We start from the raw sequence: 15,322 nt of genomic DNA, 5'->3' as shown, positions 1-15,322 counted from the left end.
CATCTATTAAAAGGGCCCTGTTTGGCTGCTGGTACCAGCTGGGAATCACTGCAAGGAGCAGGATGATGGCTGTTACATATGTACAAGGAAAGAGCATAATTTTGAATCTGCGGGAACTGGGCTTTTGCTGCGTTAATCCAGGCAAGTCCCTTCTAGCTTCTGCTCCCTGTGTGGAAAAGGTGGGGTAACAACTGAGGTCTTGTAAATAAAACAGTTGTCTTTGGAAAAATGAGGCTTTCTACGTACTAATCTGCAATATATTACACAGGCAGTGCACTGTGCCTTTTAACAGGGCATGTTTAATATCTGTGTTTGAATGGCAGCAAAATTGCTCCCCAAAAGATTATCTTGGAGAGAGAACACCAGGTTTAGGTCTCTTGCTCTGAACCCTTATGTATGTCCTGAAAAGAGAGACCCTGAGAGCCCAGGGTCAAGCTGTGTGGGGTAGATGGTTAGTGACTCTTATTTTCTTATCTGTGCAGAAGAATCTGCTTCACTCCTCGAGTAAAGCAGACCTGACTTGCCCTGTTTTCTCTTAGAGCAATATCTTCTTCCCCTCCAACCTGGGGTGTTCCCTGGCCAGAGAGATCGCAGGGGCCCTGGTGCATGGATTTCTGCTGGATCAGGGCCTTAAGATTTTGGCACTGTCTGGCTATGGTAATGAACATCCTCCCTCAAAACCTTTGTATACCAGTGCCTGTAGGAATTGCCCCATTGCTGACCAGGTTTTTGCACCATGCTATATTGCTGTGCAGCGTCTTGCTGCACAGAAGGACTGTTCCAAGTCCTCTGATCAAAAGGAACATTACCTTTCCTGCAGATCCTGCCAGGTATGGCACAGCTGAGGTCATTTAAGTTTAAAAAAAAATGGTGGGTATTGTCTGTGTCTCCAACCTATGGCCATTGCAGGCTGTCATGTCTTAGCAGCGTAGAAAGTCTGCCTGCATTCTGTGAAGTTGCTCACCTCCTTCATTTAGCACTCAAGGACGAAGTGTAAAGGTGGGAGCTGATGGCTATGTGTTAATTGTTATCACAGTGTCCCGCAACCTCATTCAAACTGGCTTCCTTTTACAATAAGTGAGGTATGCACAGATCAGAAGGCTGATCCTTCCCTTCTGCTCCCAAAAAACTTGTGGAAGAGCTTGGGTGGTGCAGGAGCATCATGTGCCTGCGGAGCTAGCAATCAGTTCTGCAACTTGGGTAGCATGACCTGGGAGGGTTGTGGCAGAAGTAAGAGGAAAAGGGACATTTGCCATGGTAGGAAGACTAACGGGCTGCCTTTAGGAAGGATGCAGGATGGTTTCATACCTCCTCATCTTTGCTCAGAAACATTGGACATCCTTAGCCCCTAATGATGGTAGGAAAGACTGACCTACAAAATCCTCTCTGAGCCTGTGCCCATGCACCAGTGTTTCTGGAATATAATCCACATGAGTAAGAAGCAAGAGGTCTGGAATATAATTCACATGAGTAAGAAGCAAGAGGGACTGCTGTACCTGCAAGCCCTGAGGGACCTATGCCATTGCTCTTGGAGATTTAAAGTTCTGAATATTACCTCGAGGATGTGGATTATTTTCACGGAGAGGAAAAAAGCAGAAAAAAATTGTTAGCAAGCCTTTGGCAGTGTAGAGTAAAAGCATCACCTTCCTTGACATGTTTGTCTTGAGCGGAGATTGTATCTAGTGGTAGGATGAAAAGTTGCATACTGTCTGGTGTTAATTACAAAGGAAAAACCACATGAAAATCAAGTGAAATTGAATCCCACTGCATTTGATATTCCCAGAGTTGAAGGCCTCAGTGCATCTCATTAGTTCAAAAACCCTGATGGAGAGAGCTCAGCTTCAAACAGGAAATTGATATGACATTGAGACCTGGGAGAGGATTAGCCGCCTGCCTCTGAACTTGTCCAAAGGAGTTGAACATGTAAATGTTCCCATAGAGCAGCTCCCTGTGAGAAGGCATGCCAATTAATTAAGGCCCCCGGGATCTCACAGTTGCAGTGAGGGAGGGATAAGGTCTGTGTGTGTGGAAAGTCCTGCTGCTGTTTTCTCTCTGCAGAAATACCACATGGGCTACACAGGCCCAAAGCTTTGGGTGTGTGGGTTCTACTTGGATGCTGGTAAAAGAGATGCTTTGTTATAGAGATGCTTTTTTTTCTCAGCAGGCTTTGCAGGCACTGGGTTAGGATTGAACTAAACAGGGTACGGTGTTCTGGGACTAATGTGTTGGCCCATCTGGTGGAGGTGTCTACAGAGGGTGTGTGGCTGGGAGGCGAATCTGGGGTTTGCCCACAGGTGACTTGGGGACTGGCTTTTGTGCCGAAGAGTTTGATTCTGTTTTGGGACTGTGCAGAGATGCTGAGGGCCTAGAGCTCTGTGGATCTTACATTTGGATGCCAAAACACATCTGTTTGCTGTGACCCAGTGTCTTTTCTCTAACGATATGAAAATTGCAATGCCAAGGCAACATCCTTCCTGTATATAGAAAGCTGCAACTGCCTTTTTTTTTTTTAGTGCTTGAGCTTATAGGAGGTATTTGCCAGGGAATGAAGACCATCAGATATGCTGTGCCTGCCAATTTGTACCTGTGAGCCTATCTGCTTTGGGCCTTGCTGGGTTTACCCTTCTGATGAAGAGTTTTGTAACGGCCATATGTGGAGAGAGGATATTTCCCATTTTCTCTTGCAAACACCAGCTGTCCTGTGTGCAGTATTAAGGTGAGGTGCTGCTGCTGAAGAATCCATGACTTGACGGCACACTACGGTTTTCAGCAGTACTTTGCTCCTTTTGAAAGTGAAATGTATTTGTGGGCTGACTGTAATCTCTGTGGCAGGTGGAATTTGCAGACCATACCGACATCATTGTGCTTCTTGTATACTTGGAGGGCAGTTTCTAGCTGGAACATTGCAGTCCCCAGGCAGGATTGCTGGAAGGAGGGCTGGTGGGGCCCTTTGCTTCCAGCAGGGTGATGGAGGCTGTAGAAGCCTGCAGGGATCTGGCTGTCAGCATGATGCCTCTGCTTTGGACAGAAACCCCTGCCCAAGTGGCCAGGAGGTGACAATCTCTGCATCCCTCTGGCATGGGCCTCCTCAGGGGAAAATCTTGTCTCTTGTTGAAGCAGTGGCCTGTGGCAGGCTGTGCCATCATGTAGGGGCAGGGATCCTCCTCACCCATCCTCTGCCTGTACATCTCTCAAGCCCTGCTTAAAATAAACAGACCTTCAGGTTCTCCATTGGAAGAACAGCTCCAGTGAGGAGCCCCAGAGGAGAACTCTTGTCCCAGCACAGTGCATTTCTCATGCTGACGTTGCTGCTGAAGTTGATGTTGGCTGGAGCAGGGAGCTCCTTTATGTAACTTGATGGTGTTGCAGCTTCCTTCTGAGGATAGCCTAGATTGGGACTCACCAGCTTGGAAAAGGCATGAATGAGGAGGACTCCAGAGAGTCCTATAGAACCACCCAAGAAGGTGATTAGGAGGCAATTGTTTGTTGTTTCCTGCAGGGCAAGAAGCCGTGGCTCCCCACCAAAAATAGCAGGCTGCAGGTTTAAACCAAACAGCGTTACATGCTACATGTGTGGGGGAAGTAATTCAACCCTGGAAACTTCTTGTTTCATGAACCTTTAAAGAGGAATTTGGCAATTTCATGGCAGATATCTCTTGATGATGGGCCTAAACACAGCCCTGGAGCGATTTACAGCTTGGGAGTTTGTAAGTGCCAGGCTGCTAGGAGCTGGAGAAACGTCCTGGGAAAACACCTCCATGTTCCACCTTCTGTTCAGCTCTTTCTATTAGCATCAAGCTCGGTTGCTGTTGGAGACAGGAGGCTGAATTAGAGGGACCTAGGGTCTCTTGGCTGACGGCTGTCATGAGTGGACAAAGGTGGGTAAATGACCCTACCATGCATTATCTGAAGGAAGACTCTCCTTTCTGGGAGCTGTGATCAAAAGAGCCGTTTCAGGTCTAACATTGGTGACGCATGTTCCTTGGTACAGGCAGATGCTTGAGTGACTTCTCCAATGCCCACGCCTGCCTGTGCAGAAGTTGAGGCTGTGTTTAGGGGGTTGCCTGGTGACAGTTCTTCTGGGCAGGTTTAGGGAATTAAACAGTAAGCAGGATTAAGAAAAATGTATCAAAATATGTAAACATATGTATCACATCTCTTTGATAATGAAGGAGCAGTTAATAAGTATTTGCAATCAACATTCCTACCTGGAAGCTTTCTCTGAAAGCATTTCTGAGACTGCTCACTCAAACAACCCATTTATTTCCATCATTTTAACAACCTGTTTTCTCAAGGCAATTGAAATGACTTGCTTAAAGAGCCGTCCCCCCTCCTCCCCACCTATGACATGCTCCATTTTACTAAGCCTTTGCTCGCTCTCTGGCTCCTGGCTGTGTCCTGAGCTGCTGGGGTGGATTCTGGACCTAGTGCTGACTGGGTTCCTGCTCTGCTGGAGGTGTTGGCAGGGCATGGGACAGCCTTGGGTGACAGTGAGTAGCTGGCTCATAATCACTCATATGGAGAACCCTACCCAAATGCCAGCACAGCCATGGGGAGTCAGGAGCTGCCTTGATGCACAGCCTGGGGGTGTGTGTGTCACTTGGAAACACTTGTACTGGTTGGAGGAGCTCTAGGTTTGGGAGCAGGGCACTTCTTTTGCAATGTTACTGAATCAACACTTCCCACTGATGTGTCCTGAGGACTTGTAGGACACTGTTTTTCTTAGTCACCCAACTGCTATGCCTGGTTCTTTCAGTACCTTGAGGAGCTGTTGTATACATCCTGGTTCTTCTGGGGTAGAGAGAGATCTCCATGATACTAGTCCAGCAAAGGCACAGTGTTGTCTTGGTCCTAGCACAAATGAGTGTTAGGCCTGTGCTTCTTCCTGGAAGAGCTCTGGGGCTGCAGTATGTAGTTTTAAAGTGTTGCTGTCCCACCACCCAGCCTGGGCATATCCCAGGACAGGGCTTGAAAGGTCTAGCCCAAAAAGTGGGGATGATCCTTGCCCTTTAACAGTGGTAACTTACTCTTGGCTAAGGAAAGATGGCAGATGATGAGCAAAAGCTTCAGCTTCCAGTGCTCTTCCCCATGTACTTCTTGCAAGGATTTCAGTGCTCAGGCTGTGCTGCTGCTTTGCCTTTCCCTGAGGCTTGGGGAGCTGGGAGCCATGTGGCTTGTGGTGTTCCCCTGTTCCCTGGAGTTATTCCCTGTCCTGCTCTCTGAGGATGTGTTTGGGCTCTGCTTTGTGGGATAACTAATAGGGCTGTCAGACCCCTTGTCCCAACAACCCGAGAAGATAAATAGTCCAACATGTGCAGCCACCTTCACAGGTCCTGAGGCCCTGGCAGGAACCAGCACCATGACAGATGGGCTGACAAGCGGTGCTGACACAACTGGGTCAGCACAAATGTCGAAGGGGTGGAAGCCATGTCTCTATCTCCCCTCCTCTTGGCACCCCTGCGCCTCTGGGCCAGACGGTGGCCACTCATCACCACCTCCTTCAGTGACTGCTGGTGGCATGAGAGCCTCATCTAGAAAGACACTAGTCATGGTCCTAATGCTGCTCTGTGGAGCTGCCATCTGTCCTCTCCTTGGATGCTGCTGCCAGGGCAGCCTGGGAACATAACCTAGTGTTGATGCTCTGTCAGATAAGCATCTGGTTAGACTGTGCTCTACACTTCTACCTTCTCAGCACACCGTCGTGCTGCTTTCCCTCCAAAAAGGTGAGTTTCTTCATGTATCTGCACATATAGGTTTGGTTTTGGTTTGGTGTGGTGTTTGGTTGGTTTGGTTTTTTTTTTTTTTTTTTTTTTGAGAGCTCCAACTTTGTGCTTTTGTGGCTTGATGCCTCTTCCCTTGTCTGACCTCCTGCAGCCTTAGCACTGTGTGTCTCTCCTCTCTTGCCTGGAGCCAGCTTATGTGCTGTGGGATGGGTTAGTTATTTGGAAAGGACTGTGCAAATAATTGCATGAGTTTCTCCTTTTGTGGATGGGTGAGGAAAATTTGGCAAGGCTGCTGCGAATGAGTCTTGTGAGTGTCTTGGAGCGGTGAGCCGAGAGCCCGGAGCCAGTCTCACTGTGCAAAATCCATTAGCCACGAGCAGAGCTGCTTCTGGGCTCAGCATTCAGTACCTGTTATGGGTTGAATTAGTCCCTAATTTCTGTCCCTTACAGTTAAAATGACTCAGACGTTTCTCTTTGAGATGGGGTATTGCTTCTGACTAAGTAGCCTACAGCCATGGCTCTACTGACTATTAAATTGTTCTCAGAAATGCAGTGATCGTCTTGTCTCTGGGTCAGCGTAGGCTGGTGCTGTCACCTGCATGTTGCTGTGGGGCTAGAAGAGGTGCTTTGCTTTGCTATAGGAAAGCAAATGCTGAGACGCATCTGAGGACTCAATGGCTGCAGGTTTAATAAGATCAATACCACCTCTGCAAAAGATTACATGGTATACTAGGCAGCAAATAGACCACTTCTGCTGGATTTGGAAACCATTTATAGAGTCTATTAGGGATGGTAAGGTAGAAGGGACATATCCAGAGTGAACTGCACAGACACAGTAGTTCAGACTCCCACATTAAGGGTTTTGCAGTCTATTAAATAGTGGAATTTAAAGCAAAATAAATGAGAGTTTTGTCCAAGAAGCTTTACCTGCAGCCACACCATCAGCTGACATGGCAGAGCCGGGCTGTGGCACCCTTCTGACTGCTTCTGCTACCTGTAGAAGGGCTGAACCTCTAAAGCCAAGGCGGTGGCTTGACTCTGCTTGAAGGCTGAAGCTTCACAATTGCAGAAAGAACAGAGGAGAAAAGAGCTGCACAGAAGATGAGTGCTTGCTCCCATATCCATTGGCCAGTGCAGCCCCTCTGAAGCCTTGAAAGGTAGCGAGAGATGGTGTCTACCAGCTTGCCTGTCACGGCAGAGAAGAGCCAGTCAAGGGGTGAGACCTGGGCAGGCTTGGAGATCTTGTGCCCCACAGCTGGCAGGTCAAAAGGTGTCTGGTACCGTGGAGCATTCCCTTTTCCCTGCTTCATGCCTTGTGCCACGCCATGTGCTCTGCAGCCAGCGTTAATGCTGTTCCCATACGTGGCCCACAGTGGGCAGGCTTGAGTTGAGGAGCAGCTTTTGGGCACAGCCTCTCTGGGCCCAGGCTGCTCTGTTGGCCTTGTTTGAGCTGCCCTTGTGCTGCCATCACCTCCTGCGGTGTACCCTCAGAATAATTAATAACACTTGAACAATAGCCTGCCTGGTCACCCTGCCTGCTCCTGGGGAGTGAGGCAGGGCACTCTGCTCTTATCGTTTCTCTGGTGCTCTGTCCGTTCTCATTTGAAATGCCTTGCAGGATGAATTACAGTGCTCTAAAGGAATCTGCAAAATAGGATCACAGGCCAATTGAATCCATCTGCAAAGTACGGAAGGATGATATGTCACCCTATGGATTGATTCTGCCCACCCTTCTTTTTATTTTGAAAGACTCTTGGACCTAATAGCAACAACAAATACTTAGGGAACAAGCTATGTGGTGTAACGAGAAGCTGGATCAGGCTGTGCTGACTGAAGGTGGGTGATGCAGAAGGGAAGTCAATGCTGAGGATGTACATGGCAGCAATGGGTAGGGAACTATGCTGTTCATACTGTGCTGCTGCCCAGCCTGGTCTCTCTGAAAGTAGAATGTTATGTGAGTCTCTGGGAGCATGCCACAGGGTAAAGTGTGCTGGGAGAGGCAGGAATGGAAAACGTTTACCAGCCATGGGAGGCTTTAGGGACAAATAACAACCTGCCCAAGTCCGTAGAAGCAGCCTCAGTAGGAGCTATGCAGGTGCTGTGACCCACATGGAGGTCTCTCAAACCCCGGGCCATCTCAAATAGCTCTGCATGCTGACACCGGGGCAGCTGAACACAGCCCTCAGGGTCTGAATTAGCAATTCCTGGCTGGCTGGCCTGGCTGTGCTCCTCAGGGAGTGTGGCTGAGGTCACTCAGCATGGCTTTTGGCCCTGGTGTGGGTGGACTGCCGAGGAAGGAGTTAACCCCTTTGCACTTTGGGTGGATTGAAGTTGGCCTGGTGTTAGTTACCAGGCCTCCCTTCTCCTCCAGCTGGGATGCTCCAGCCATTGCCTGAGGGGGAAGGGAAATGAGTTAAACCCATCTTCAGACACGTTTGTATTGATTCTGTCACTTTCTTGCTGCTTGCTGACAGGTGATGGATGGCTCATAATGCGACCGGCACAGTACATTACGTTTCCCATCCAGGGACTCCTAAATCATTTCAAATTTTCACATTCCCTAATCAATATTTTATCAGTAGCAGAAGAAAGCGGAACGGACCCATTTCTCAAGAGGTAGAAGAGTGAGCATGTGCGGATGCGTGCCTGCACATATATAGGCATGTGAGTTTGTACATTTATAATAGCAACTAAAGTGCTGTTAGTACAACAATTATAACACCTGCAACCATAAAAATAAACACAGAACTAGGACCAGGGTGTTGCTTACATTTAAGTGACTTCAGGATGAAGCAAATTAGAGATTTAGATTTCCAATTTGAATGTGGAGTAATGCTTAGTGGGGTTTGAACTGCCAGTCGCTCCATCCTTAGGCAGGGTGCAGGGGGGTCAAGGCAGATGGAAACATGCTTAGTTTTTTGGAGGAGGAGGTCAGATTTGCAGCCTCTTATAATGCAGCGAGACCCAGATCTGTCACCTGCTGCTGAAGCAGTATCGGGGAAATGTCCCTAGTGAGTCTGTCTGGATTTCGGTTATGTGGCCTAGGTGGTTGTTTGCGTGAAGTTGTAACTGGTCAAACAGAGCATGGCACTGCTTTCTTGGGACTGGAGTGCAGTGGGCAGGGAGGGAACCTATTGCTACTATGCTGTGCTGGCTCCTGGCGGATGCTGGGACACTGGAAGACTAGGTGGGAATGTGCTTGCAGTCGTGTGTGCTTGAGCTGGTCCTGAGCAAACATTGTGTGCCTTTCTACTCCTCTGCTGGCACTTGCTGTTGCAGTAGGATGTGGTCCAGGACCATGTGTGGTGAGACCTGGTGTGGTGGGGCTGAATGAGACTAGAGAAAGAAGTACTGGTGCTTTTCAGAGGAGGTGCAGGAGGGCTCTGTGATGTTAGGCTACTGTATGAAGCGGCTACTTCCAGACTGAGACCCAGATTCACTGACTTTGAATGTCCTCCAGACTGAGCTACCTTCACCAGTAGCTCCCAGTTCCTGCCTGGCATCTGGCTTTCTGCCAGGCTTTGGGATGCAAGAGTTCAGGGAAAGATGGGGCTAGTTCCCCCTGCCGTAGGAGGGGAGGCTGTGAGAAGTGGAGGCAGCACAGGTCTTTGTTCCTTGCTCTGCAAGGTGATCCTGGAGAGACAGCCAGGCAGGGGGAGCAGGAGCATGCCTGTCTGCCCCAAAGATGGCTGCTTTCCTCAAATCTTCCCTGTCCTGGTGGTCCTGTGTGTGTGCTCTCTGCATCCCCTGACCTCTTCTGTTCAACAACCTCTCCCCATTGAATTACCTATTCTCTTAGACTGGTTTTTTTTATTCCCAGGCTGCATGTTTTCCAAGTAAAAGATTTATTCTTAAGATGTTGTTCCCCCCCCCCCCCCCCCGAAGAGAGCCTCCTAACAGCACAGATGTGAGGCTAAACATAACCCTCCATGTTACTGTCACCTCTCTTCAGTGTTTGCCTGGGTGATCTCATGTTGTCTTTGCTTCCGAGTGTTGTTTCACAGCTCGGTTGTAGCTTGCTGCTGGAGTATGCAACACGGCGTAGCTTGCGAGAGAGAGCACAGTTACGGGTCTTGGAAGCGTGTGGCTGGAGCTCAAAGGTAGTACTCGCAAAACCCATGCGGACTTTCTCGCCCCATCCCAGGCTGTGTGGGGATCCTTACCCCTTTCGGCTAGTGTGGTTGCATAGGCTGCCGTAATAGGAGAGCCAGACTCTGCTGGTAGAGGTAGTTTGAGTAAGTGCAAACCTCTTGGTCATAGAAAAAACTTCCTGCCCTTCCATCCCAATCTGTGCACAGCCTCTCTTAGAGGGAGAAATACATGCTCTTTCCCCAATGCAAGAGCTGCCTCACCACCAGCGGGGAGGTATTATGCTACTACATTTTCGTACCAGTATTCTTCTGTATATTCAGAGTTTTCAATGGGCTCAGTCTCAGACTGGATCCCAGCTGTCTGCTGCTGAGTGCCCATATACAGGTGAGGTATGCTGCTTTTCTCTCCCCATCATCGCATGCTCCGTCTGGTTTGGCAGGGATGGGGAAGGTCTTTGGTTGTGCTGTCCAGACTGCTTCCTTCCCCAGAGGCACTATGCATAGCAGGAACCAGCCCTTGGGTCCCTGGTTGGTCACTGGAAAGGGATGCATGAAAATAACTGATTTCCCTCTTCTGAAAGCCTGAGCCTGATCTGATAGAGCAGGAATCCTCCTGAAGGGCTCACATAAATGTGCAGGGAGGTTACTCCAGACCACCAACTGGTGGCAGAGCCCACAGCTGTTCATCCTCCAGAAGTTAGAATGGCTTCTGCCTGCTTCATGCCCATCTGTATAACTGGAGCAGAGCAGGAGAGTGGAAAGAAGCTACCAAGATGCTTCCCAGAGAGACAATGTAGGTGTTTCATGTAGCTGTCACCAGCCACTCTCCAAAGCAAACTTGGTCACTCAGACTACCTGCTGCCTTCTCTCTTTAATGTGCAATAGCATGGATTGCCTTTTTCCCCTCTGCTTTGGTGTTAACCTTTGCTTGTTCTGATGCTTTTTGAGGATATGTCATGTGTTTTACTTTGAGCAGGACAAGATCCAGACCTTGGTGTTTCACAGTTGCCACCGTTGCCACCTTTGCCACACACGTATGAGTCCCTGTCAATAGCTGATCTAGACAACTGCTGCACTTGGCTGATAAACTCAGTACTGCAGCAGAAGAGGTGAAGCCCATTGTTTGGGCACAGATGGCCTTAAATACTGTCTCCCTGGATGAGAGATGTTCTGAAAAACCATGTACTTGAGAGAAAAACAAGGCCCTTAGCACCTGAAAAAGTTTGCTATGGAGTTGTGTGTTGCATTTCTCATCTTTACGGCTGCTGTGCCTGGGAAAGAGGGGAGAAGCTGGGAAACTCTGCAAGCAGTACTGTGAGGTGTAGCTCAAACAGGAGGGGATGGGATGAACTGGCTCCCCAAAGGGCAGTGCTTAACCCCCCATTTGTTCTTAGGATAAGGAATGTGTTCAACCCTGAAGCTCTAGAACACAGCCCCACCCTATATCTTGCATGCTTTAAAACATACTTGGGGGGCCTGGAGGGATTTGAAGTTAGGAGTGGGATTTATGTCCCTTGGGATAAAACCCTTTGGCAAATAGATCTCAGCCAGCAGGGCCAGGATATCTTGCTCCTTGTGCAGTGGGACAGAGCTGCTTGTGGTGGTACAGCTGCTGTAAGGACAGAGGCCTCCGTTTTTCTGAGTTAGCCCTGTTCTTTGTGGCGCTTGGGCAAGGAGGACGCGGGCTGAAGACACCCAGAGAGTTCATGACAGAGCTGGCACTTGGCAGCCTGACTGGAATATCTTGCAAGGAAGCGAATGTTGGGTAGCTTAGAAATGCAACACAATGGCTCTGTGTGGCTTTCAAATGAGCTGCGGTGGCTTGAAGGGGAAATGCCTAGCCAGTTTTAATAGCTGGCTTAAGGGAAGTCCCTTTGTTCATTTAGCCTTTGTTTAAAGTGGTCCGGGGAGGTGAAATTCTCCTGCCTTATCTGGGTTTAAGCTGGGTGCTCATAAGCAAGGAGCTGTTTCTCCCCATATTGTGGTTTAACCCAGAAGGCAGCTAAACACCACACAGCCATTTGCTCACTCTCCCAGTGGGATGGGGGAGAGAATCAGGAAAAAAGGTGAAACTCGTGGGTTGAGATAAAGACAATTTAATAGGACAGAAAAGGAAGGGAAAATAATAATAATAATGATAAAAGAGTATGCAAAACAAGTGATGCACAATGTAATTGCGCACCACCTGCTGACTGATGCCCAGCCAGTTCCTGAGCAGCAGCCGTGTCCCCCCAGCCAAGTCCCCTCAGTTTTTTGTTCAGCACGATGTCATATGGTGTGGAATATCCCTTTGGCCAGTTTGGGTTAGCTGTCCTGGTTGTGTCCCCTCCCAGCTTCTTGTGCGCCTCCAGCATCCTTGCTGGCAGGGCAGTATGAGAAGCTGAATAGTCCTTGACTTAGTGTAAGCCCTGCTCAGCAACAACTAAAACATCAGTGTGTTATCAACATTATTCTCATCCTAAATCCAAAACACAGCGCTACACCAGCTACTAGGAAGAAAATTAAATCTATCCCAGCTGAAACCAGAACACTGTACCAGCCACTTCTGCCAAGCCAGAAATAGCCTGCTGGAGTAAGCTCATTGTCATTCAAAAGTTAATAAGCTTTGAAATTGGATTTTAATCAACTAATCTTTGATCCTAGCCACTAGAACTCGATTAGGAGGGTCCAGTAAACCAAGTTTCATCTTTCTTCTGTGCTGTCTTTTTTTTCTCCTATCTAGCAAAGGGCTGGGAAATGTTTTAGCATTTGAGGACCTGCATGTTTTAGGGTTTGTGTTGCCCCTGCTCTTTTGATCTGATCCATCCCATGGATGAATGGAAAACTGATCTCTGGTGGACATCTATTCCAAGACCGAAGCCTGTAAATGTTTAACAGCTCTTTTGGGGGAATGTGCTCTTTGAATCCAAACCTTTGTTACAAATCAGATGAGGTGGGACAAGGGATAGAAGATCTGCTGTGGCCCTAACCACATTCCTTGTATTCCCAGTATCAAAATAGGGTACCATGAATCCTGTATCCAATAGAATCATGAAATAGCTGAGGTTGGAGGGACATCTGGAGATTGTCTAGTCCAACCTTCCTGCTCAAAGCAGGGTCAGCTGAAGCAGGCTGCCCAGGACCACATCTAGTCAGCGTTTGAATACCTGTAAGGATGGATGCCTCTCTGGGCAACCTGTTCAGGTGTTAGATTGCCCTTACAGTAAAAAAAAGTCATGTGCTTAAATGGAATTTCTTGTATTTCAATTTATGCCTGTTACCAATGAGAAGGACCTGGTTCTGTTGTCTTTACTCCCTCCTATGAGGTATTTATGCACATGGATAAGATCCCCCTGAGCCTTGTCTTCTCTGGACTAAACAGTCCCAGCTCTGTCAGCCTCTCCTTGTATGTTGGATGCTTCAAGCCCTTAATCATCTTTGTGGCAACCAGCTGGTCTATCACCCCTTCCTCCCTGTTTGGTATCATCTGTGAACTTGCTGTGAGTGCGCTGTGTCGTGTCATCTAAGTCACTGATGAAGGTCATTAAAGGCCCTTTCCTCCTCTCTTCCTTTGGGGTTTTTGCCAGGCAGCAAAGGAAGCTATAGCTGGACTTCAGAGTTATGTAGTTCCACTTCCACTCAAGGGATGGATTCGGTTCAGACCTCTCCGAGTTGTTATTCAGCCTCCCCATAAATCTGAGCAAACATTCCTGTCTTGGTTTACCCTCTGAAGACTTTTCTCTTGCTCAGATAGAGTAGAGGCTGATTTTATTTTTTAAAGCTATATTTAGATTCTAGTGCACAGGCACCCGTTTCCTACAGAAATGCTGGCTTAGTGAGCTCTCTGGGTACCAAACACAGTTCCTCCCTGTGCTTGTGTAATGGTCGAATCAAATGGGAGAGGTTTCTTTTGGCAGCAGAGTAACCACACAGAGGCACTGCGCTGCTTGCATGCTGTAGTCTTGTTATCTTGAGAGCAGTGCCAGGCACTGCTTTTTGTTCGGGGTCAGGGCTAGACTCTCTGATGAGCATCTCTTTCCCTAACATCTCAGCACCCAGGCTGCTGGGAGAGTGGTACAAAGGTCTTGGAGTGGGCTTACTGGAAGTGGTTTGGGTTTGATAGTGTATTAGTGCTGGTGCAGTGCTGGGCAAGCCAGCTGCGCAGTCTCTGAGCATAGTCTCTGCATGTCTCTGCTCTCTGGTACTTCTGCTAGCTGTTACAGAGGATGTTGTATTTCCCTTGCCCTGGGCTATGAACAACTGGCTAGACATTTATCTTCTTTCCTCTGAGGAAGGACAAGGGAGGGAGCGTAATGGTCCTTCCAAACACGCTTTACAACATAGAATATCTCTATCCAATATAAAACTGCCCTAATGGCCAGCTTTTACTATTTCCAAATCTTTTCAGGGGAGTTAAGCCCTGTGATGGTACTTGCTAGGAATATGAACTGTGGTATGTTAGCTTTGGGGGACTATCCAGCCTGTGCTAGGCTGACAGGTAGCTTGAAGGTAAGCTGGTCTACTGGGCAGGACTTAGCTGGCCTATGGAAAACAGCGTGCTTAGGATAAGTCAGCTTCCCCTGGAGGTGATGCTTCCAGCCAGCAACAGCCACATGATAAATTAAGTGACATTAATCTAGCAAACCCTAGACCAACACAGTTAGCGGAGCTGATCATACCAAGTTATGAAGAGGAATGAAGTTAGCCTGGTTAGCAAACTCTGAGGGCTCTGGGGGGTACCAATCCCCAAACCTCCCCAAGATGCAGGTAGATTTTAGAGGCCCTCAGCTGGGCTGATCCTCAGAGGGAGCCCAGAGCAGGTTTGATGCCCCACGGAGTGTGGCAGGCAGGGTCTCTGAAGCCTTTCCCAGGGCAAAATAGAGGGGTCTTGCCTTATGTAGCCCCTCCGGTGAAGAGGAGATGTATTTGCACGAGGCAGTCTGCAGAGCCTTTTTCAGGTTTCTTTCTCATCTATTTTTCCCTTCGTATTTGCTGCTTCTAGCTAGGGCTAGTTTTCTGCTTCTTAAGTTCAGATGAAGAACCCCCCTGACAAACCTCCGTTCTTTCTTGTTTTACCAAAGACCAAAGTAGTCTCACTCTGGTGTTCAATTATTTTGCAAAGCTTTTTGGAGTGAAGTTGCCCAATCCCGTAACAGAACAGCAGGAAGTCTAGTGTGGCTAAACAGTATTGCATGACTCAACTTGTCCTCCAGGTTCTGTGAAATGTGTGAACGAGTGGCCAACAGCTGTGGTGGTGGGTCCAAAGCCCAGATTCCGCTTCCTGCTTTGGGGTGTGTGAATGTTGCTTTAACCTTCCTAGGGCTTCCCATTGAGATGCTTTAGGGCCTGGTTTCTGACAGGGCTCTGCATCTCCCAGCTTGTGTCCAGCTCTCTTGCCTGCTTGACCCCATCAGTGATGGCTGACCATGGAGTCAGGTTTGGACACTTCTCCATGTGCTGTGGCAATCGTCTGCTGGGGTGAAGAGAACGGGCATAACTCAAAATAACTAGGAGAGAGAACCTCTCCCT

The sequence above is a fragment of the Mycteria americana genome, chromosome 7 (assembly GCF_035582795.1).
Source record: "Mycteria americana isolate JAX WOST 10 ecotype Jacksonville Zoo and Gardens chromosome 7, USCA_MyAme_1.0, whole genome shotgun sequence".
NCBI classification, from domain to species: Eukaryota; Metazoa; Chordata; class Aves; order Ciconiiformes; family Ciconiidae; genus Mycteria; species Mycteria americana.
This window is presented reverse-complemented; position numbering follows the sequence as displayed.